Raw genomic sequence first — 25,612 nt, 5'->3', positions numbered from 1 at the left:
AGATATAAATATTCTACACCAGCCATAAAGGCTGGTCTGGGGCAGAATTGGGGCATGGTATCCACATGATGACTCCACCCCCAGGGAGGCGTGTTGCTGCGCACCGCTCCACATGGCATGTGGCATCATGGTGCTCTTCTGGCACTATGCCCACACGATGCAGCACCAAAGGAGCACCTTAAAGCTGCGGTGCCCCAGCTATCATGCCCTTTCCAGGGCACAAAAAGGAGCTGTCCTGCACATTCGCAGCTTTGATTTTTGTGGATTTGACTGTTCACTGATTTGATTAATATAGTCTCTCTAGGAATCTCTATATCCTCCAGTGCAACTTTATGGTCAACCTCTGCTAAAAGTCACACTGGAGGACCTAGAGATTCCTAGAATGAATACTCCTCCAGGCATCTGGAGATCCACCAGCACAATTCTATGGTCAGCTTCCAGCAAATGTTGACCATAGAGTCACCCTGGAGGACTAGAAATTGCTAGATAGGTGTTCTCTCAAGTTAAAAAAAAAGTGTGTTTTTATTTATGGTTTTTCCATTTTCATGGGGGTCCTTTGCCCCTAACCCCAGTGAATGTGGAGAGCCTACTGCAGTTGGGGGGTAAGAAAATCTCAGATGGCAATGCAGCCCCATGGTGGAGGAAAGAAAGATCAGCTACCTGGGCAACTGTGAGACGGAGCAGGCAAAAGCATACTTTAAGTCACCACCAGTTTTTCCATCTCCCATTCTAGGCCTTTTTATTTGCAAAGCTGAATGACCCAATTGTGACTGTATTTCCTATAGCACGCATCTTGGACTGCTGTTATTCAGGGGGGAAGTAATTTGCAGACTCAAGATAGGAGAAGAGGTACTTTTGTAGAATGCCAGTACCAAGACTGCAAGACAGTCAAGATTCTCTAAGGCAGGAAGCCTGGCTGTTGCACATATATTCCCAAATTTATATCTGTATCAGGGAGCACAGCATGTTCAAATCAACTCAAAGTTATGAGTGGGAAGGCTAAATGGACTTGCAGCAAAGTATCCCCAGGAGAGTTTCCTCCCACCCCAGCAGGAGTTAACTGTCTGCAGATACGCAGTCCATGTCTCGGTATCCTTTCTTACTGTGTTGTACTTTGCCTAGCTTGTTTAGGCACCCAGAAAACAATGTCTTCTTCGTGTCAAATCAGTGTTCATTATAGCAATTGAAAGTTATTTTCTTGCCCAGATAAAGCATGAAGGTGAGCACGCACTGTCTTTCCCCTGGGAATTACAGAGTCTTTTGAGGGAATGCATATTCTTTCAAACACCACTCAGAAAGAAAGAATAAGTACAGGGTCTTTCTACAGGCTTTGCTCAGTTTCAGAGGGCATGTGCAAGGAAAGGCTTAACCTACAAGTGAAAGACCCTTTCTTATAACAATTGCATGCAGTAGCGGCTGGTGCCTTCCATGGTTGCTACCACACAGCAGAAATAAAGCAGTTTGATACCTCTTCCATGGCTCAATAATAAAGAATTCTGGGACTTGGAGTTTGTTGTGGCACCAGAGTTCTCTGACTCTTTCTACCCAAGCTACATACCTGACATAGCTACAAATCCCAGAACCCCATAGCATTGAGCCATGGCAGTTAAAGTAGTATCAAACTGCTTTTGTTTCTGCAGTGTGGATCTACCTATGCATGTCAATAGAGTGGGGATTTTTCTTTTTAAAAGAAAACAGAAATTTTAAGAGCTATCCAAGGTGCTGATGTTTATTCCCCCAAATAGGTTGAAGTTCACATTAAATCCCAGAATGGATTCACTGCTCAATTGGCACCAGAACCATAAGCCACCCCGGCTGCTCCTATCGGCCTAATCTCCCTACTTCACCTGGAAAGCTGAATATGGGAATTCTGACTGAGTTATAACACAATTGGTCCTCCACATTTGCGGGTTTGACTTTAGCAGATTTTATTAATATTGTCTCTCTAGGCTGTCCAACATAGCTCTAGGCATTTCTAGATCTTCCAGCACAATTCTATAGTCAACATCGAGCGATGTTAGCAATAACAAGCAATAGCAAATACATTTCTATACTATTGCACTTAAGCGCTCCCTAAGCAGTTTACAATGTGTAAGCTAATTGCCTCCAAAAAGCTGGGGACTCGTTTTAGTGACCTACAGTCGGATGCAAGGCTGAGTGGACCCTGAGCCCCTGGCTGGTGTTGAACTCACAACCTTATGGTTTTTGAGTGAGTGGCTGCAATACAGGTATTTAACCACTGCACCACTAGGGCTCTTAGGTAAGGTTACAGGAGTGAGGTTGACCATAGACTTGTGCTGAAGGACTTAGAGATTCCTAAAAAGGTGTTTTCTCAGGTTAAAAAAATAGTGGCTTTTTATGGCAGTTTTTTCAGTTTCATGATGGTCCTGCATCCCTTAATCCCAACTTATATGAAGGGCCCAGTGTAGCAGCATGTCTATCTGCCTATTTGTCTGTCTACCAGCCTGCCTATCGGTCACCTTTTGCAACATGGGAGCAAACAATATGAAGGGGCAAGAGACTGTTCGTTGTTTTGCTGCTTATTTCCCATCAAGTTGACGTCAACCTATGGTGACTCTATGAATGAATGACCAAGACATTTTGGTATCAACTGCCCTGCTCAGGTCTTGCAAACTCAGGGTCATGGTCTCCTTGCATCTACCCTGCATCCTACTGCCTTCCACTTTATCAAGCATTATTGTCTTTTCCAATGAGTCACATGTTCTCCAGTCCCATGTTCTCTGGGACTGGAGAAACAGCAAGAACATTCTCAGAAACACAGTTATTTGCACAATGATGCTATCGAGCAGAATGTTGGTGTGGTGCAACCATCACTTAACTATGTTAATTTATAGTTACACTATGAAAGCACAATTCAGGATCTTGGATACTGAGTGCTCACTGCAGTTTTATTGAGAAGAAACACCATATCTAACAAATAAGGGGGAAAATGTATATATGCATACATTTTTAAAAAACAATGCTCTTCCCCTGAGATTCCCCCCCCCCCCCTTGCCAAGAAGACCAAAGAAGAAGGACCAGACCCTGAGATCTGGGACCATTTCACACAGTTACAGCAGTGCCATTCCACTTTAACAGCCATGGCTGCATCCAATGGTGTCACTAGAGTTGGAATCACCCGGTGCAGTAATTCATGGTGTTACCCCACACACATTGACCTCCTCCTATACCACACCATACAGAATCCTTAGTAATGTTTTTTGTTTAAATGTTACTCATAAATCCTAATTCCCATATTTCACTGAATGTAATGGCATTCAGTGATGGTAACTGACGGCCAGAAAGACAAACAAATGGGTCTTAGAACAGATCAGGGCTGAGACCTTCCTGGAAGCCAAGATGATTAAAGTGAGGCTGTCACACTTTGTCCATATCATGAGAAAACATAACTTATTAGAAAATACCATAATGCTAGGGAAGGAGAAAGAGAGGAAGGCCACATGCTAGATGGATGGACTCCATTAAGGAGGTCACAAGTATGAATCTGCAAGAACTAAGGGAGTCTTGGAGATGTCTCATCCCCAGGGTCACCATGAGATGAGATCAACTCGAGGGTGGTTAACAACAACAGCAACAAAATGGCAACAATTGTGACATAAACAACTAGCAAAACTAAAATTATATCTATAAATGACAATATCATCTGCGCATAATAAATGTTTTTATATATACAGTTTCATGGAGTTAAAGTGAAAATTTGATAAAATGTGATTTTTTAAAATTAAATTTTAAAAAATTAAATTTTGAAATTTGAAATTTGAAATTTGAATTTCTTTTTTTTTAAGCCTGAGCCCTCCTTTTCTCCTGCCACTGAGCCTTACCCCACTCACACCATCTTTTCAGCATGCCAATGCCCGTTTCTGCCAAAAGGGAAATGTTTGAGGTGCAATGGTGTCACCCCCACTTAGGGTGTCACCTGGTGTGGCCCACATACCCTGTACCCCCAAAGTGATGCCACTGGCTGCATCCTATGAAATCCTGGGGTTTGTAATTTGGTGAGACCTGGAGAATTCTAGCTGTGATTTCCAAATGTGTGTGTATGTTGTGCGCTTTCAAGTCATTTCTGACTTATGGTGACCCTGAGGCAGACTTACCTTGGGGTTTTCTTGGCAAGATTTGTTCAGAGGTTTGCCATTGTCTTCCTCTGAAGCTGAGAGCTTGTGACTCACCCAAGATCACCCAGCGGGTTTCATTGCTGAGCTGGGAATTGAAGCCTGGACTCCAGAGTTGTAGTTCAATGCTCAAACCACTACACCATTCTGGCTTTCATGATCTCCAAATGACTCTTTTCTAAACTGTAAACCACAGGATTCCATAGGAGGGAACAATGACAGTCAGGGTGCTCTAATTTTGTAGTATGAAAGGGCTCCTGGGAACTCTAGTCATGACACTTATAGAATAATTGGTTTTTCCCCTTCTGTCCCCCACACCCCTGGAAAATGTGTTCCATAGTACAAAGCAGATTTTCAGTGCCAAAGAGGACTACTGCAGCCATTCACTCAAAACCACAAGGTTGCGAGTTCAAGACCAGCAAAAGGGCCCAAGCTCGACTCAGGCTTGCATCCTTCCAAGGTCGCTAAAATGAGTACCCAGACTGTTGGGGGCAAATTAGCTTACTTGCTGTTCACCGCTATGATCTTTGGAATAGCGGTATATAAATAAAACAAATTAATTATAAATTATTACATGGGGTTGTGGCAGAAAACCACAACTCTACTGTGAGTGCCCTATTGGATTTGAGGCCCAGAAATATATAATAGTATCTAGCATGCAGGACATGGCTATAATAATGTATCCTTGACAAGCAAAATTATTCTGCTCCAAGAGCAAACCAAACAACCTTTGTCATTATTAAAGGCAAAAGTAGACCAGCGATTAAAAACACAGATGGCTAAAACAATCAAGAAGAAGGGAAAGCTTGCAAAGCAAGCAGTCTGAATTGTTTCCCAAGCGGTCTTAACCTCTGGAGATTTTGAAAGCTTGCACACCATAATCAAGTGCAATGGCACTGCATGCACAATTCCACAACCTTGTACTGAATCCAGACATCAAGAGTATGTCCAGATGTGGGCAACCAAAATGGTGAAAAGTTTGGCAACCATGCCCTGTGAGGAGAGTCTGAGGGAACTGGCTATGTTTAGCCTGGAGAAGAGAAAGTTAAGAGGTGACATGATAGCCATGTTTAAATATTTGAATGGCTGTCATATTGTGGATAGAGCAAGCTGCTCTGCTGCTCCAGAGACTAGGGCCCAGAGCAATGGATTCAAGCTCCAGGAAAAGAAATTCCACCTAAACTTTAGGAAGAATTCCCTGACAGTAAGAGCTGTTTGACAATGGAACAAGCTGCCTCAGAGACTGACAGAGTCCCATTCTTTGGAGTTTTTAAACACCGGCTGGATGGCATTTGGAGTTTCTTTCAATTCTATAATTCTATGATTACACATTGGACAAAAATGTCTAGCTGCTAGTATAAGAAAACTTACACATGAGTAATAGGATTATGGTTTTATTCCTGTTATTTGTCAACAATCCTGGAAGGTTTGCCGAGGAGTGCAATATAAATCTAATAAATAAATGAGGCGTATGAAAAGGGAATAGGCGTGCTTTCAGTGCATGCTTCCTTTTCCCAGCTGAAAATCCCTCACTCCAACTGTTACTGGGACTGCTGAATGCAATTCAGATTAATGAACTGAAGTTTGAGGAACAATATGACTACATTCTTTTGAACTGGATTTATGCCAGCAGACTCAGTTGATATCTAAAGTAGAATCTAATAGGTGACAATAATAGGGAACAGTCATAAGATAACCCTATGAGCCCCTGACTCTGAATGCAACGCCTTATATTCATGTACGCTTTGTGCCGCTAGGACAATACTGCTGTTTGATTGTATCAGGCATGGAAAGGGAGAACACAACAGACCCATTTTCTAAGGAGCCCTTTGCCTTTGAGATTGCTGCCCTGGCTCCCTCCAGTACAATGTAAGCACATGGTTTTGCAATGGACATGGGCCAAACTCACTACTTCACTGGTCTTATGTAAATGACTACAGCAATGATGACAAAAAACTATCCCAGAGTATTTGCTAATCTAATCCCACAGTCATCAAGAATGGAGCTCTGCTGATCGGCCCCAGTGGGACAAACTCTAGCCAGGGCAGTGAATATGCCAAGATTCTATACACATGTGCTGAAAAGCCACACGGCTAGTCCAGGCACAATGCCAAAGCATGGTTTGATGCCATAACCCTCTTCAGTCATTCCTCCATGGATACACTGAACACACAAAGTGGTCAGGGCCATCTCCTCCTAGCCCCTCCCTAAATGTCAGCACAGTGAGTAGGTCATCTGAGGGTGGGTGGAAGGATATATTACACACATATATTTTACACACATATATTTGTGTGTGCGTAGCTGTTCCACATCATCAGGATCCCTAATCCTGTGTGAGTTCTGAATGTGGAAGGTCTATCATTCCCAGCCCTATTCAAATGGCCACATGTTACTGGCTTCAACCCAGATGGACACACACTCACCAAGTCATCTGAAAATATGTGTAAAATTTACAAATATGTAGCTGCTCCCTGCTATCAGGTTGCCTATCCATGTGTGAATTCTGGTCTTGTCCTTTGGGTTATTAGCTACCCCTCCTAATTTGGTATCATCTGCAAATTTGATAAGAAGGCCCTCTATTCCATCATCTAAGCCATTGATGTTGAATAGCACTGGGCCCAGGACAGGACCCTGTGGGACCCCACTAGTCACTTCTTTCCAGGACAAGGAGGAGCCATTGATGAGTACACATAAGTAATGGTGATGTTAAGATAAGGTCACCAGGGCATGAGCCTGCCTCTCCACATACCTATAATACATTGGAAAAACAATCAAGTAGCACTCATATTAGCCTATAAGGATCCTCTGTCATGTGTATTCACAAATCCTTCTCACCCCACATGCCACAATTTACTCCCTCTCTTTCCAGTTTGAGGCAAACCATTGTTTTTTGTTTCATCCAAACTATATTTTGTGCTTCCCACAGAAAGAGGATCACAAACCAGGATCAGAGATAGATTTTGAATTCTGATGGAAACCATTGTTCTCATGGCAAGAACAAATGATAGTTTACCAAATACGTCATGACTGCAAATGATCATTTACCTCACTGCAGAAAGGATGTGGGAGAAGGCACAAGCTTGTTCACATAGTATCAAACCATGGCATTATACTTGAATTACCCCACATCAGCAGTTTCTAAAAACAGATGGGGAGTATGGAGCCAGTGTGGTATGGTGGGTCTGCACCTTGATCACCTTCTGCACCCTGATCACCAGCTGAATAGACCTCCATCTCTTGGTGCAGCTGTTACCTGGTAAAGTAGGTTTAGAAGGGCATTTATGATCCTGGCAATAGTGCCACAACTCTGATTATGTAGTATTAGTGAATATGAAGCATTTACAGATCCATAACTCAAGGTTATGAATCTGCAGAAGCAATACAGAATGCTGTGCCTTGGTGGCCCAGTGGTTAAATGCCTGTACTGCAGCCACCAGGTTGTGAGTTTGATCCCAGGGCTCCAAGGTTGACTCAGCCTTCCATCCTTTCATAGGTCAGTAAAATGAGTATCCAGATTGTAAACCACTTAGAGAGTGCTGAGTTCACTATTAAAGGATATAGAAATGTAGGTGCTATTGCTATTGCTAGTGACAGTTTACAGCAGAGGTTTTCAGTTGTTGGTCCACCAGATGTTTTGGACTTCAGTTAATAGAAACCCTGACCACTGGCCAAGCTGTCTGGGGCTTCTGGGGGCTGTAGTCCAAAAATACCTGGAGGAGTAAAGTTTGAGAATTGCTTACTTACAGCAGAATGCTAAATGTGTTATCAAAAGTCAGGCAGAATTCATTGGCACTTACTCTCAGAAAAGTGGATATAGGAGAGCAGCCAAAATATCATTTGGAAAATAGATCCTGCCTCGGCTCTTTTGAGTTTGCTCCAGTGTGCTAATGCTGTTAACCAGAAAAGAGTGGAAATGAAAGAGAACTAAAATCTCAGACAATAGTTGGGTTCCCTGTTTGGCTTTTTTCCCTCTGACTTTTGCACCTCCATCTGATTTTGTTGGCAATCAAAATGGACCAGAGTGAGAAAATGAATTTAAAAGATGTATTCATTGATAAGTGATTACAATAATGCAGCAGTGATTTATGAGAGCAATATATAAATGGGAAAGCAGATATAGGTACAGATTGATAGGAAAAGTATCCAAAGTATAAATACAGAAATAGAAAACTATTCTGCAGGATAACTGGATTCGAAAGACAGTGGTTTCAGCCTTTCTACTGGAGCATGCTGCAGCTCCATCCTATAGAATCCTGGGATCTGTAGCTTTACAAGGTCTTTAGCTTCTCAGCCAAAGAGTGCTGGTCCCTCACAAAATGACAAATCCCAAGATTCTGCAGAAAGGAGCCATAGCCATTAAAGTAGTATCGAACTGCATTATTTCTACAGTGTAGATGCACCCTGGGTCTGTCCACCTGCAGTGCAGTCTTCCTCTTTTCCTACTGCTTACTAACTTACCAAGCATTATTGTTTCTTCTAAAACAAACCAACAAACGGCTTCATTTATATATTGCTTTATACTGAACTAAAGTTTACAACTGTAACCTAATTGCCCCCAACAATCTGGGTACTCATTTTAGCAATCTCCTCAGAAGGATGCAAGCCTGAGTCAAGCTTGAGCCCTTTCACTGGTATTGAACTTGCAACCTTATGGTTTTGAGTGAGTGGCTGGAATACAGGCATTTAACCACTGCGCCACCAGGGCTCTTACTGAGTCGTGTCATCTCATGACGTGCCCAAAGTATAATAGCCTCAGCTTGGTCATTTTGGCTTCTAGGGAGAGTTCAGGCTCAATTTGCTCTTGGAAATTTGGATTTAAATTTGATCTAGGAGAAACGTCCTGATGGTAAGAGCTGTTCAGCAATGGAAAGTGCTGCCTTGGAGCGTTATGGAGTCCCCTTCTTTGGAGGTTTTTAAACAGAGTCTGGATGGCCATATGTCGGAAGTGCTTTGATTTTGTATTCCTGCATGGCAGCAGGTTGGACTGGATGACCCTTGAGGTCTCTTCCAACTCTATGACTCTATGTTTCTATTCTATTACCCATTTGTTTGTCTTTTTAGCAGTCCTTAGTATCCGTTGAACTCTTTTCCAGCCCCACATTTCATGTGAGTTGATTTTCTCCCTGTTAGCTTTCTTCACTGTCCATCTTTGAAATCTGCAAGTGACATGGATGATAATTCTGATTTTGATATTTAACCACAATAACTAGTGATGGTCACCCTCATCACCATTTCCAGGACCAGCCCTACTATTAGACAAAATTTTCTGAAAGGGTTGATCCAAAACTATTACCAAACTGTCTGTGAAAATCTTGACTTTAGAACTATGTTTCTGTACTTTCAATCATTTTATTGCCTCAACCTGTCTAACCTTCCTCAACAAAATCGCATAACACCAAGCTGGATGAGACCCACACTCTCAGCCTCAGAAAACCCTGTGATAGATTCATTTTAGGATCACCATAAGTTGGGAACAACTTGAAGGCATACAATAACAACAAATCAAACTATATAGGAAGGGCATAGCCTGTCAAGGCATATGTAGAATTCAAAGACATAGCCATGTCAGTCTGGAATATCAGCATGCACAGGGATCTTGTGGTACCTTTGAGACTTTGAGACTAACTGAAAGAAATTGTAGCATAAACTTTTGTAGACTTTGGTCCAACCCACACTGCAGAAATAATCCAGTTTGACACCACATTAACTGCCCTGGCTCAGTGCTGGGGAATCCTTGGAATTGTAGTTTACTGTGGCACCAGAGCTCTCTGACAAAGACTAAATGTCTCACAAAACTACAGTTCCCAGAATTCCCTAGCATTGAGTCGGGGCAGTTAAAGCAGTGTCAAACTGGATTATTTCTGCAGTGTGGATTGGACCTTCGTCTGTTTCCTCACATGCATGGAAGAAATAGACTAAAGGTGCATCTTCACTGTAGAAATAACACCATTTGACACTACTTTGCCATGGCTCCATCCTACAGAATCCTGGGATTTATCATTTTGTGCAGCACCAGCCCTCTTTGGCAGAGAAGGCTAAAGACCTTGTAAAACTACAAATCCCAGGATTCCATGCGACAGAGCCACAGCGCATAAAGTAGTGTCAAGACACATTATTTCTGCAGTGCTGTACACAGATGCACCCTTAGTCTACAACAGTTTAAGTAGCACCTCTTGCCAGTAAGTGAGTCATTCAGACCATGCATATTCTGCAATAGCCAAGAAAGGTAAGAGTCCAATTAAAACGATTGTATGTACAGCGCTGTGTAAATTTACAGTGCTTTATAAATAAAGGATAATAATAATAATAATAATAATAATAATAATAATAATAATTCAGCAGATTCAAGGCTTTTGAGGCTGGCTGAACAACTGAGTCTTCAGTATTTGGACATGATTAGTTACCACTTTGCAACCTGGCAACTGGTTATCGCTCTTAAAATATTCATCTAGATCCCAAGAGGGAAGGCAGCACAGCTACTCCAACCTATTCCTTGTTGTCACCTGCCTCCTTCCTCAGCTCCTGAATCACACCTGGAGAACAGCTCACCACAGTAGTGGAGGGAGGACACCGACTGCAAAACTGCCAAGGGAACAGATGGGAGGAGTGGCTGCTGCAATTTTAGACCAGGTTTTGAGATGGCAAACATAAATGTGATACACTAGCACTTGAATTCTGTGGGCATCTCTTGCTGGTTCAACTTACTATCTAGGCAGAGCTTGAAAACATTGCTGTTTTAGACTGCAACTCACCAAATCTTCCAGCTGTCACTACAGCTGAAGATGCTGGGAGTTGCAATCCAAAAATATAACATTTCCAAATTTTGGAAATTAGGAGCAAATGCAATGGTTGAGTCCTTTTGCCTTTTTTTTTTTTTTTCCTTTTTAACTGAAACTCCTGGTAACAGATTACTTTCGAAAGGCCTTCCTAAGTCAGAAAATATACGGCAGGGTTTTTGACAACTCTTTATCAGAGCACAATGCAGGGATGAGGACAATACCCAGAAATGATTTCATTTTCCTATGGTTGGATAGACTTCTGAGGCAAGTCTGATTCATGTGCAGAATGTTTCTTGCCAACTGGGAGCGGACGTTGCGGAAAGAATGATAGAAAACAGAGCAAGGAGTTAAATACTAGTGACATCAACACACAACATATTGAAAAGGGAGGAGGTGTGGATGAAAGAGAAACAAAGATTACATAGACCCCAATATTTCACAGATGAAACCTAGGACACATGTGGCCAAGTAACATCAGAGTGTACTTGAGATAGGGTTGCCATAAGTCAGGACCTCCAAACCGGGACAAATGTAGGACAAATGTAGGGCAACATTTTCAAATGTAGGGCATATTTTTAAAAAATAGAGGACAGACGAAAAAATTGATTATTTTTAAAATATGTTAATATAAATGCATGTTTCTTAGGTATGATCAAAATGGAGGACATTTTGGCATTATTCCTAGACAGATGGCAGAAATGTACTTCCCTTTCTGGCCAAACCACCCCACTCCTCATTCCAAAACACACGACAGCACATTTGGGCATTTCACATGGCTTTACTTAACATGGCCTCTTGCATATTTCAGAGGCTTATTCCATAAACAAACCCTTTGGGTTTAACACTGAACATGGGTTAACATGGCTATGCATATTGAACATGTCAAGGTGGTTAAACAAAAAGTGGATTTGCCCTCGGTTTCATAGAATCATAGAGTTGGAAGAGACAGCAAGGGCCATCCAGTCCAAACCCCTGGTGTCTTGCACCAACTATACTTCTCAGAAGTGTGTACTTGGTCAAGGTACTTTGGTTTTTCTTCACTGCGCATGAGTATGTAAAAATCAGAGCAAATTACATTGGCCATGCCTCAGAGGTTTCATCAGCAGCAGCATTAAAACGAGAAAAAACACACAGAAAAGGCACTTTGGAAAGTCACACTGTCTCGGCTTCAAAAACAGTGGGCACAGGCCTATGAAGCTGACTGATATCAATATCACCACCACCACCATCATCATCACTAACAATGTTAAAAGAAAGCAAACTTGTTAGCATTAAAAGCAGAAAAAATACACAAAAAATAGACTTGGGAAAAATAAATATTAGAAAAATACACATGGTCCAAAGAAATATTAGAAAAAATACACAAGGGCAAAATAAATATGAGAAAAAATACACAAGGGCCACGCACCTCCTCCTCCTCTTCCTCTTCCTCATCATCATCATCCTCACCTCAGTGCCAAAGGAAATGGCCCTCTCTCCTCTGCTGCCTTGCTAGGACCGGTCCACGTGGGGACCAAACAGAGGAGGAGCTCCTCCTCCTGAGGCTGGCTGGCCAATGGGGTTAGACTGGGGCTGGAACAGCCCCGCCCCCCTGCCAGCACTCACAGGCTCTGGCCTGCAGCAGGGGCGGGCTGTTCAGCCCTTGCCCTGCCAGCCTGCCCTCAGGAGGAGGAGCTCCTCCTGCTCAGCCCTGCGTGTGGCCCTGAAAGGGCACGCAGCAGGGCAAGGAGAAGCGCTGGCAGCTGGCAAAGGCTGCATTGGGGGTGGCGGCCGCGCGTGATGGCCCCAGAGGTGGCTGCGCGCGACGGCCCCAGCAGGAGCGGCCGCATGCGACGGCAGCCGCCGCCGCCGCCACAGTGGCAACCTCCTCAACCCGGGAAAAACATGGGTCAATGAGGAAACCATGCAGGGACGCCCCCTAGTGGTGAAAAAACGGGAATGTCCCGCCACCAGCCGGGTTATGGCAACCCTAACTTGAGATTTTGTTTTTAGGATATTAGGATATTATGTTAGTATTTTAACATTTTATAGTGTTGTGTTTTATTGTTTGTTTTTAAGGATATACATCTGATGTTCCGCCCTTTGGTGAAAAGGCCATTATAAATAAATGAACATTATAAAAGGGCAAAAGTTCCTAATGAGGAAGAACACACAAGCTTGGAGATGGTGCAGGAGTTTGCTTTTGCCTGAGCCTGTTGGGAAGGGCAAGATTCCATTCCCTCCCTCTTTCCCTCTTGCAGAGTCAAGTGAGTACTTAGTCAGTTTCACACGTTGAACTCAGTTTGGAGCAACTGAAGGAAGCTGAGGAAAAGGGGTAAAGTGGGAGGAAGAGAAAGAAATTGGGACATTTTATAGCAGCTGAAAAAGTGGGATGGCAGAAGATTAATTGGGGCTGTCCTTGCTGCAAACTGAGTTCAAAGTGCAAAAGTAGTTTGCATTCAACTTAGCAAGAAGAAGAGGTGGTGGTGGAATCTTGAATGCATTAATAGATTTAGATCAGTCCCAGACCAGAATAGGGTGGAATCCTAGCTAGCAATAGCAAGTACATTTCTATACCACTTATCCATGCACTTAAGCACTTCCTAAGCAGTTTACAATGTGTAAGCTAATTGCCCCCAACAAGCTGAGTACTCCTTTTAGCAACCTCAGAAGGATGCAAGGCTGAGTCGACCCTGGAGCCCCCAGCTAGTATCATAAAATAAAAATAAAATAAAACTTTTATTTCTATCCTACTTTTTGTTAAAAACAATGAAAGAGGCTTACAAGAGTTAAAATACATCCATATATACAAAATATCCCCCCTTAAAAGACAATTAAACAGTATAGAATTTAAAATTACATAACAATTAAAACAATAAAAGTGGCAGAGTCATAATATATATGTGGAGGGGGCAATCACCACATGGCCGAGTGGTTTATTCAGGAAAGGCCTGCGGGAAGAGATCCATCTTGATAGCTTTCTTGAAGCTGGCTAAGTTGGTGATTTGACGGATCTCGTCCAGCAGGCCGTTCCACAGGCTGGGAGCAGTTGCAGAAAAGGCCCTCTGGGAAGTTGCAGTCAGTCTAGTTTTTATAGATTGCAATAAATTCTTCCCAGAGGACCTGAGAGTACAGGGTGGATTATATGGAAGTAGGCGATCTCTTAAATAGGTTGGGTCCAAGCCATGTAGGGCTTTAAAGGTAATAACCAACACCTTGTACTGTGCTCGAAAACTAATAGGCAGCCAGTGGAGTGACTTTAATATTGGTGTTATATGGTCACTCCTATCAAACTCACAACCTTGCGATTGTGAGTGAGCGGCTGCAGTACTGGCATTTAACCACTGCACCACCATGACTTCTTCCCAGCAGGCTCGTGTTAAAATATATTTCTAATTTGTATGGAAAATGTTCAGATTTGTCAATGGTTAACTAAGGTTTAAAATGGTTCCTGTTGAAGGCCAGAAAGCCTAGGCCTGGAAGAACAAGTCTTCAAGGACATTTGCTGAGACATAATATAAACAAATGTATTATTGTTATGGTCTTGTGTAGTATGGTGACTTCATGAGAAAGAGGTGTGTCCACTTGGTGGGAAAGTTGATCTTTTGAGAGAACAAAGACTGATGTCACATTCAAGCTTCTAGCATGGACTCTGAAAGAGTATAGTAGCCTGCTGTAAAGTGTAAATAGCAACAAAGTCAATAAACCCTCATTTGAGTGAAAATCTGAGTTGAAGTTACTTTGTTCCTGAGTAGCAGAGAAGACTGCATCTGTTCCAGTTGGTACCAGTTCAGAACCACCGGCAGCACGAGACATCACCCATCCCAAAGATTTTTTTCTCTAACAGCTCAGGCAAAAGCAAACTACTGCAGCCTCTCCTAGCTTGTGTCTTCTCCCTAATTAGTAACTTTTGCCATCTTGACCACTCTCTTGATTTTGTTTAGCTATAAGCATCCTGGTTTTCATTTGAAATATTGCACGGTATGAAGACAGCCAGCATGAGAACAGTGGTTTGAGCATTTGACTAAGACTTTGGATACCATGGTTTGAATCACCACACAACTGTAGAAACCCACTGGGGGACCTTGGCCAAATCACACTCTCTCAGCCTCAGAGGAAGGGAAAGAAAAACCCCTCTGAACAAATCTTGCCAAGAAAAAACCATCTTAAGTTTACTTTAGCATTGCCATAAGTAAGAAACAACTTGAAAGCACCCAACAAAAACAATACTGTGGCTAAAGTACATCTGAGCAAGACTGAGTCAGTATCTAGACATTAGGTGAACATGAGCTATTAAAATTCTGAGGCAGTACAATGACTCTCCCACTTCCGATTACGTGAAAGATGCCACTTCATTTTATTTATTGGGTTTATTTGCCACATGTTTTTCCAGGCAGGCTTTGAATGCTCCCAAAGGGAGAAAAATATTCTCCACTGCAAACAGAATCAAGCAAGAAAATTTATTTCATTCTGCTGCACCATTCATTTTCTTTATTACACAATTCATCCATTTAATATTCATTCATAAATGTTACATTTGTTTACTTCGCCATTCATTTAAATGCCATCTATCTCATTATCTTTTTTTCTTTTTATTATTTAAGATTTTTTTAAAAAAGAAAAGAAAAGAAATAATTACCTGCTGCTGCAGTGTATCCAGTTTTAGCATTCACCTTCTGATGGATGCCACTTTTAACGGCTTTGGCTGTACATCTTGTGTAATCCTGTGAGTTGTAGTGTGATTGACATACTGTACTTAGATTTCTCTAGGATAAAATCTTGCTACCAAGCAAGAAGAACATACAAGCAAGGAGAGGTTGCAGCAGTTTGCTTTTGCCTGAGCATACTGGGAAGGGCAAAATTCTGCCTCCATTTCTCCTTTCCTCTGCCGCCAGTGAGTTAACTGAGTGCAAACTACAACTTTCAACTCAGTTTGCAGCACTTGAAATATACTGAGGACAAAAGGGGGAAGTGGGAAGAGGAGAAAATGGGACATTTTAAAATCAACTGGAAAAGTGGGATGACAGATTATTTTTATTACACTCGTCCCACCATGTTTGTGGCTTTGACTTTTGCGGATCTGATTATTCATGGATTTTATTAATATTTTCTCTCTAGGAATATCTATGGTCAACTTTAACCAAAAGTCACACTGAAGTACCTAGAGATTCCTAAAGAGAACACTCCACTAGGCATTTGCAATTTTATTTATTTATTTGTTTATTTATTTATTTATTTATTCATTCGTATCCCACTCTTTTCCCAGAATTGGGACTCAGAGTAGCTCCTCCAGCACAATTCTATGGTCAATGTCTGGAAGATGTTGACCTCAGAGTTACATTGGAGGGCCAAGAGATTCCTAGAGAAGGGTTCTCTCAGGCAAAAACATAGTGCTTTTGTTATTTGTGGTTTTTCCACATTCACAGAGGTTCCTGTGTCCCTAACCCTATCAAATGTGGAGGGACGAGTGTATTATTATTATTATTATTATTATTATTATTATTATTATTATTATTTCTTACCCACCTCTCTCCATAGAGTGAGGCAGGGGACAACAACAATTAACAAAACAAACAATATTAATTAAAACACATCAATTTAAAAAGACAAATAAGATGTGCACATATTAATAATAATAATAATATTTATTATTAATTAATCAGGATTAATCAGGATTGTCCCTGTGAAATTAGAACAGTTAGAGGGTAGGTATAAAGAAGCTTCCTGTTTTCAAATCTCTGGTGTTCAGTATGCTTCAACTATTACAGAGTCCCTCATTTGTCTGTGTTTGCACAGGCACTTCTCTGAGCTGATTCAGCCTTGAGAGGCGATGCTTCATTCATGTGCTCAGCAGGTTTCCCTCCATCAGCTTGTTGTGAGTACACACTTAGGCTCCTTCTAGGAGCTCAACTATCAACATGACTCACTTGGCCTTTGAAGACGGATTTTGCTGTGATAATTAGGGAGTTGCAGCAAAATTTTCCATGATTCCGAGAAAGTCAGAGAAAGAATAAGCCAAGGAGGCAACATCATTGGGCAGAAGCCTAGCTAGGAAATTGCCCCTGGGAAAAAGAGTTAAACTGGATGGCAAAAAGCAGAAGGCAACTGAATCACCAGTGAATTTCTTAAGAGAGACTTGGGCAGGGAGCATGGGATAAGAAGGGGATACTGGTTTACAAGCCAGTTGATCTGGTGTGATGTAATTTCTTTGAAGAAAAACAAAGAGGACTGTGCTACAAACTCTATAGCTGGACAGTACAGGAGAACTTGGTATTATGGAGAATGCAAAGCTTTTAACACTGACATACCCTTCACCTTTCCCAATTTGACAGGGGCAGCCCTGATTCATCCTCTGTCATCCCACGTCTTCAGCTACTTTTAAAATATGCCACTTTATTACTCTTCTTCCCAGTGTCCCTCTTTGTCCTCAGCTTACCACCATCACTGCAGACTGAGTTCAAAGTACAAAATTAATTTCTGCTCAGTTAGCAGGAGGATCTCTCTCTTCTTAGTAGGCTCGGGCAAAAGCAAACTGCCGCATCCTCATTTCTTTTGCCATCTTGACCACAGCCTGATGTCGCTTGGCCACATGTGTCCCAGTTTTTCAAATCCCATGTTTGAAAAACTGTGCAAGAAACCTGGAGAAGCGTGAATTGCATACTTGCATACTACTGCCCTATGGGCAGTGTGGTAAGATCCATCTTTGACTTTTAAATGGCGTCTATCCTTCAAGCCAATAGCTATGCGAAATTCCCCACTGATAAGGCTCTAGAGGTCTCTGGCTGAAAATGTGTCAGCAGTTGCAAATGCAAATCTCCTACCATAAAATATTGGGAAGCTTATATGATGGGTTATGCAGTAGAACAGCTATCGCAGAGGCATGGTGATTTCAGCCACAGGTGGTGAGATAACTTGAGAAAGGAGTACATGGTATGATTCATGCCTGTTCAAGGTGATTCTTGTGGGACAAATTTGACTGTTAGAACAAAGAAAAAGCAGTATAGGAACGAGAGGAGCAAATTTGTTCATTGGTTGCAATGACCGGGAGTAGAGCCTGCCATGAGTTTGAAATTGTGTGTAGTTTAATTAGGCAATGTAAATGTTTGCTGCTCAGTTCTGACAATGGACATCTCTGGAAAAGTCTACATATAGTAACTGAATAAAGGTTTGCTGAGTTTTAACTACTGAAGCCTGAATTTCTAAACTTGATTCCTGCTTGACATGTCAGAATGCTAAATACCTACCCCTAAACTGCAAATACCAGGATAGCACAGGCTATGATAGTTATTAATTATAACTCTATGATTATGTAGGAAAGACATCTCTCTGAGAACCTGGAGAGCTGGGGCCAATTAGAGGAGACCAAGAGAAAGGAACCTTTGGCTCTCCATGTGACCTCAAGACATCAGAAGACTCATATAGGGAAGATAACCTGGACCACAGCCACAGAGGGCTTTGTTATTCATAAAGAGAGAGCCAGCATGATGTAGTGGTTTGAGTGCTGGACTATGACCGTAGAGACCTGGGTTCGAATCCCAGCTCAGCCATGGAAACCCAGTGGGTGAACTTGGGCAAGTCATACGCTCTCAGCCTCACAGGAGGGCAAAGGCAAACCCCTTCTGTAGAAACTTGCCAGGAAAACCCCTCGATAGGTTTGCCTTAGGTCACCATAAGTTGGAAACAACTTGAAGGCACACAACAACAATAACAACAGCAACAACAACAACAATAGTCATAGCCAGCACTTTGAATTATGCCCAGAATCAAACCAGAATTATGCCCAGAATCAAACCAGCATCCCGTGGAGCTGTTGCAACAAGGGAATTTACCTGAGGCAGGAAAATGTCTCGGCTCAACCTTGTGCTGTACCCAACTAGCAGATGGAAAACTGGAGCTGAGATTTATACAGCTGTATGCCTCTAGATATATAATACCAGAGGGAGAATCTAAACAAGGGACTTTGCTGAGCCTTTTAGGCTCAATGAAGTACTAGCTGACTTTGCTACTTGAAAACCTGTTTTCCCAGAGGCTTAAAAAACAGAAGGCATGTAAAGGGAACCTATGGTTTCATTTGCTTTCAACCTTAGGTTCACATTGTTGCATAACTTGGAACCTAGGTCCCAGGAGTGCTGAGTTTAGAACCATCGGAGACAGAATATCCTTAGTGAACCTGACAGGCAAGGAGAAATCTATTAACAGGAGCATCAGCAGCCTGTACTTGGAGAACGGTTTCGCTTGTGTAGGGAAATTATCTGTCTTGGGTTGGGAATATGGTCCGTTTTAACACAGTGTCAGAGCACATCACCATCTCAGATGTATTTATAGCAGCATAGCCCTCGCGAAATAAGGTAGGCAGCACTGCCATTTGCTCTTGCGGGAGTTATGGGGGGGGGGGATGCCATTGGAGAATGGAGCGTATGCTCATTTCTTTCTTTCTGTTTCTTTGTTACAGTAGTTATAACTTGCTTTGGAACCAAAAGAAAAAGAGAGATATGTAACCACAAACCAAATTGACAGCACATCATGGCCAGAATTCTGAATCAGCTCTTAAATATACTGAAGTATACTGAAGTATTTATGAATATGAAACAGGGTGTGTGTGTGTGTGTGTCTATGTGCCCTCAAGTCACCTGTCAACTTACAGAGACCCCATGAATTTCATAGGGTTTCCTCAGTGTGCAGAGGGATCATCTAGCACCTTTGAGACTGAGTGAAAGAAGTTGTAGCATAAACCTTCAAAGGATTAGGTCTAATCTGCACTGCAGAAATAATGCAGTTTGACATTGCTTTAACTGCCATGGCTTCATGCTATGGAATATTGGCATTTGTAGTTTGTTGTGGCACCAGAACTCTCTGACAGAGAAGGATAAATATCTCACAAAACTACAAAACCCATCTTTCCATAGCACTGAGTTGGGGCAGTTAAAGCCATGTCACACCATGTTATTTCTGCAGTGCAAGTTAGACCTTAGTCGACTTCCTCCAATGGATTTTCTTAGACCAGAAATACTTAGAGGTGGTTTTGCCAGTTCCATCCATGAAATATAGCATAGAGCAGCTGGTATTAATTGGCATCCTCCCATCAAAGTACTAACCATGGCTGAGCATGCTTAGCTTTCATGATCAGAAAAGATCTGGTGCCTTTAGGTATGTAGGGTCAGGGAATTATGATTGTGGCAATAGTGCCAAAATCATTACTAAATAGCAATAGTGAATATGGAGCAGTTACTTAGATTCAGTGAGGAAACAATTACAGATGAGTAAATCTAAATAACAGTTCTATATTCACAATCACTACTTAGTCACAGTTTTGACACTATTGTCACATCCATAATCCCTCCTTACTTTATTGGGGTATTAGCTGCCTCCATTCCTTCTCTAAAAAAGAGAAGGAAATCCATTCTGTTGGCAGTTGAAGCATGGTTAAATGACATTTCCGTCAGGTTTGGGGGCATCTGGCCAGGAGAAGTTAGTTAAGTATGCTTAAATAAGGAACTGATACAGAATTCCAGCCTGCTAAGACATCACAACCCCCAATCTACCTTGTTTTTAAAGCTCAGTAGAACCAAACTAAAAACCCTCACCAGCTTCCTAAAACTAAATGATGATGGGACCAGCACCATCCCCTCTAGGATGGAAAGACAAGTGAAAAATCAGGGTACCAGAGTGTAGGAAAACTGCAGATTGAATTGCAACACCTAGACTTTCCTAGCTCTCAAAATGTTGCAGTCGAAAAAGTATTGTTTCTCAGCTCTGCAGGGTCCTGCTGTCAAGAAGGCTTATGTCCCCTTGCTAGTCTCTTTTGCTGGCATAACAAAGAATGCCTCTTCTCAAAAATTTGAAAGCCTAGAAAGGTTCCTATGGGAAGACAAAAACTTTTTATCATATTCTATATCATATGTGTGCAACTATGGAAGGAGTGGAGGTCATTTTCCTCTGTTGCAGGGAGCACCATCACTCTAAATGTAAAAGGAAGCCACATCACATCACTGTCAGTTCCAGTCATGCAAAATATGTACCTTTTCCTAGCTTTTGAGGGGGAAGTTGTGGGCAGTAATGGGAGGCAAAAGGATTTGGGTTGGTTTGGGTTGAGTTTTCAGCCCAAAATAAATGTATTATTTTAGGGAGGGAGAACTGGGTATTTGGAAATCTAGGGATTTCAGAGGCCACAAAATGAAGTCCGAAGGGCCACATGTAGTCCATGGGCCTCACTTTCTCCATCCTAGTTTAAAGCATTATAAAGCAAGAAATCTACTCATGCCTGTAAGGTAAAGGTATTCCCATTGACAGGGTTGTCAAGTCATGTCTGACCATAGGGGGCTGTGCTCATTTCTGTTACTAAGCCAAAGAGCCAGTGTTGTCAGAGACTACTCCGTGATCATGTGGCCAGCTTGAGTGCACAGAAAGTGGTACCTATTTATCTACTTGCATTTGCATGCTTTCAAACTGCAAGGTTGGCAGAAGCTGGGACTAGTGATGGGAGCTCACCCCATCATGCGGCACCTGGGCCTTGAACTGCCAACCTGTCGATCTTGCAGTCAACAGAGTCAGCATCTTAGCCACTTGAGCCACTGCATCCCTAGAATTGGTGGCTTACATTGGCTCAAATTTCAATTCCCACAGCACAAGACAATGCACAAAGAGAAGTCCAGCCCCTCCTTAGCTTGGGTACAGAAGGGCAGCTGGATTCAGCACTTCGTGCCAGCAATGACTGGCCATTGGATGTGCCCAGATGTCATCCAGCTGCCCTTGCACACTTGGCAAAAGAAAAAAAGGGAAAAAAAGAAAAAGGATCAGCTTCCACCCTTCTGGCTGCTGCTTTTTCGCCAAATGTTTCAGGGAAGAAAGAGAGTGTGTGAGAGCATACTTGTGACTAATCAATGGCCAGGGAAGGAGTTGTTCTACCCCAAAGCCTCTGGCTTCCTTTACACATCTGGAGAAGAAATAACAGCCTGCCCCTCTGAGCACACCATCTCTTTGGTGGAGACTAAAGCACCAAAATCTTGAACAAGGCCAGAAATTGGAAATTAGAAACCAGTCCAGTTGGTTGAAGAAAAAACAAAGTCAAGTTTACAGCTGAACATTAAGAAAATGAAAATAACGGCCACAGAAGGTGGACATAATTTTAAAGTAGACAGTGAAGAAATAGTTGAAGATTTCCTATAATTGGGCTCAAATCAATCAGAGAGGAGACCGCAGTCAAGAAATCAGAAAAAGCCTTGGCCTTAGAAGTGCAGCTATGAAGAAATAGACAAGGTTTTGAAGTGTAGATATATCATTAAATATTAAGGTTAGGATTGTCCATGCCATCATAGTTCACATTTCAATGTATGGTTGTGATACCTGGACAGTGAATAAAATGGATAGGAAGAAAATCAACTCATTTGAGAGTTCTGAGAATAATGTGAACCATTAAAAACACCAGAATCTTTGAAAGTTGTAGCAACCAAATAAATTAATCCTTGCAAATTGTAGCAAGGTGCTCTTTTAATAGCTGAATTATAGATCTACACACAGATCTTTCTTCTTACTTGGAGCTGAGCCCAACAAAAGGGGAAAATCTGTACCCTTGTCTCCAGTCTAGAGAGGGCCCAGAAAAACTGAAGATGCAGGGCCAAATCCTGAGATCTGGCAGCCCTACCTATAAGCCATGCAGAAGCTGAGAGAATAACAAATAAAGCGGAATGAATAAAACATTTCCTTTAAAATACAAAACTGTTGTGGTTTGTGGCTATTTCCTCTGTGTCGCCACGCTGGAGAACCACAAGCCATTGTGAGCACATGATGTGGTTGCTAATTGTTGGGTACAGGACTATAATTTTGTAAAAGCATTAGCAGGGAAGGAAGCTGTCAGCTTTGGCTGACCTCAAGAAAACAAATGGCACCTGACTTTACAGCCAAAATCCATGAGGTTGGGAATCAGAAACCACATCTATAAAGCCTAGTCCTTAATCTCTGGCAGGAATCCTGTTAGTGTTTTATGCATGTGTAAGTCCCCTATAGAAACATATCCCCCAAGTTTTCTGATTTGTCAGGGACCGTCCCCATTAGTCCTCTATCATCACACTTTTTCATTACTTCTAAAATGTTCCTGTTTCTCTCTCCTTCTACCACTTTCCCCCTTTGTCCTCAGTTTAATTCAAGCATTGCTAAGTGAGTTGAAAAATGCACTAGTTTGCACCCAGTTAATTCAGTAAGAGGATGAAAAAAGGAGAGAGTGGAATCTTGCCCTTCCCAGTAGTTTCAGGAAAAGCAAACTACTGCAGCTTCTCTTGGCTTGTGTTTTCTTCTTTGGTAATAGTATTTTTCACAATTTTAACCACACTCTGATGGTGTTTAGCCACACAAAACCTTGGCCTCTGTCTCTTGGTCATAGCCCAGTGTGACGAACTGTATTCCTCTTTCGCAAGGTCTCTTAGGTATTTACTCTGCCTGGAAACACACCTTTTTTCCAGCACAAAACACCCTATTTTCTCATAAAACAATTTCCTGGAAGATTTTGCAACTCGGGAAGAATCATGCTGCTTGAGTATATTTTGTATGTGTGGATTTACCCAGTGTGAGAAAAACCATTATTCTGATGGGTAAAGAACAGTGATGAATACATACCCTACAGGGACAGTCCCAGTTAATACCCTTTTACCACATTTTTCCACCTGCTTTTAAAATGTCCCTGCTTTTCTCTCCTCCTCTGACTTTCCCCCTTTGTCCTCAGCTTATTTCAAGTGCTGCAAACTTAGCTGAAAGTGCAGAAATACAGTAGTTTGCACTCAGTTAACTCAGTGGGGCAGAGAGAAAAGGAGCAATGGAATCTTATCCTTCCCTGTGGGTTTAGGCAAAAGCAAACAGCTGCAACCTCTCTTGAATTCAAAGTGTATTGCACTGATAATACCCTTGATGTCATCTTTAGTACGGACATGGAGATTCCGTGGGCAGAGATCTCTAATATCTCTCCCTTGTCATGGAGGGTTCATTTCCTGGTTGAGGCTCGAATCAAGGCTTCTACCTCTAGCCCCCCCGGGGGTGGTGGACCTATTAAGATGGTCCACCCTCGAAGGCTGATGGAACCCAAAAGGTTCCAAGAAGCCCTAGAGGGGTATATGGCTGGTGCTGACGGCGATTCTGTTGATGCCCTGATTAACATCTGGAATACTGATCTCTCCAGGGCTATACACAGCATCACTCCCAAGTGTCCTTTCCGGCCTGCTTCCAAAAAACAACCCTGGTATACAGAAGATCTCAGGGAATGGAAGCGGGCTGTGCAACGACTAGAGCGTAAGTGGCGAAGACACCAGCGCTTGGCCGACAAGACACTCCTAGACTCCCATTTGAGAGCCTACGGAGTGGCAATAGATGCAGCAAAGAATTTGTTCTATGCTGCACGTATTGCGTCCGCAGAGTCGCGTCCAGCAGAGCTGTTCAGGGTAGTGAGGGAGCTGACACAACTGCCCCCCTCCCTGAACCCTATTTTAGAACCATCTAAAGCCTGCTGTGATGAATTTAACAACTTCTTTACAGATAAAATCTCTCGGATAACGGCTGATCTCGACGCCAGTATTCATGCAGATCCTATAAGAGAGGCGTCCAGAGCGTCCGTGACCCCTGTTATACTGGATCATTTTGAGTTTGTTAGTACCGAGGAAGTGGACAAGATCCTTCGAAGTGTTAGGAAGAGGACATGCTCTCTTGATCCCTGTCCCTCGTGGCTGGCAGCTCAGGGGGGAGATGTGGTGCTAACCTTGTTGCACCGCATAGTTAATACATCTCTAAGAGAGGGACAATTTCCATCTAAATTAAAATTAGCAGTGGTTAAACCCCTGCTAAAAAAGCCCTCCTTAGACCCCCTGATTCACAACAACTATCGGCCTATATCGCTGCTGCCTTTTTTAGGGAAGGTGATCGAGAGAGTGGTCGCTTTCCAGCTTCAATCGATCTTGGATGACACTGATTTTCTGGACCCATTTCAAACTGGCTTCCGGGCGGGCTATGGAGTTGAGACTGCCATGGTCGCCTTAGTTGATTATCTCCATCTGGGCATGGACAGGGGTAGCGTGTCCCTGTTAGTGCTTTTGGACATCTCAGCAGCTTTCGATACCATCGACCATGGTATCCTTCTGGAGCGCCTGGGGGAGCTGGGTATCGGGGGCACTGCTTTGCAGTGGTTCCGGTCCTACCTCTCGGGTAGATTCCAGATGGTGGAGCTGGGGGACTGTCGCTCCGATAAGAGGGCCCTTACATCTGGGGTCCCTCAGGGAGCAATTTTGTCCCCTATGCTATTTAACATAAACACACACAAGAAGATTCAAGAGCAGAGCTAATGACAATTGGGCTTCCTTTGGATGAGAAAGCATCTGGTACTCTTTGTGACATTTAGTGATGTAGCAGAACCAGGGCTTACAATATTGAAGCACCAATTAATAGGACAATAATATAATCATGCTCCCTAACTGTCTTGTTCCTGTTGATCTTAATCACAGTCCTCACAGAAGATATATTGTTGTGGACTGCATGCGCTACGATACAAAACATGTTGGTATGCTTTCATTTTCAATGGTCAATTGAGACCCTTTAGTCTTACAAAAGACCCGTTTCCGAAGGGAACTTCAAGATCTTTGTCTTTAAGAGAAAGATTTTTGCCCTGATGTTGGGTATGGGTGTGGGCTCCAGGCAGAATCTTGATGTCTTAAAATCATAGGGCTGGAAGGGCCTCCAAGGATCCTC

The 25,612-nt window shown here is 42.5% G+C and overlaps 1 protein-coding gene across 1 annotated transcript in view; it reads left to right on the top strand.

Annotated features, from left to right (window-relative positions):
* Window positions 1-25,612, top strand: part of LOC149315211 (rho-related GTP-binding protein RhoJ) — a 105,855-nt gene that overhangs the window by 33,280 nt on the left and 46,963 nt on the right. The window lies entirely within an intron of this gene.

This window comes from Sceloporus occidentalis, unplaced genomic scaffold, assembly GCF_023333645.1.
Source record: "Sceloporus occidentalis isolate IW3139 unplaced genomic scaffold, rSceOcc1.0.p SCAF_4, whole genome shotgun sequence".
Lineage (NCBI taxonomy): Eukaryota > Metazoa > Chordata > Lepidosauria > Squamata > Phrynosomatidae > Sceloporus > Sceloporus occidentalis.
Note: the sequence above shows the minus strand (reverse complement) of the source record. Positions and strands in the feature narration are given on the sequence as shown.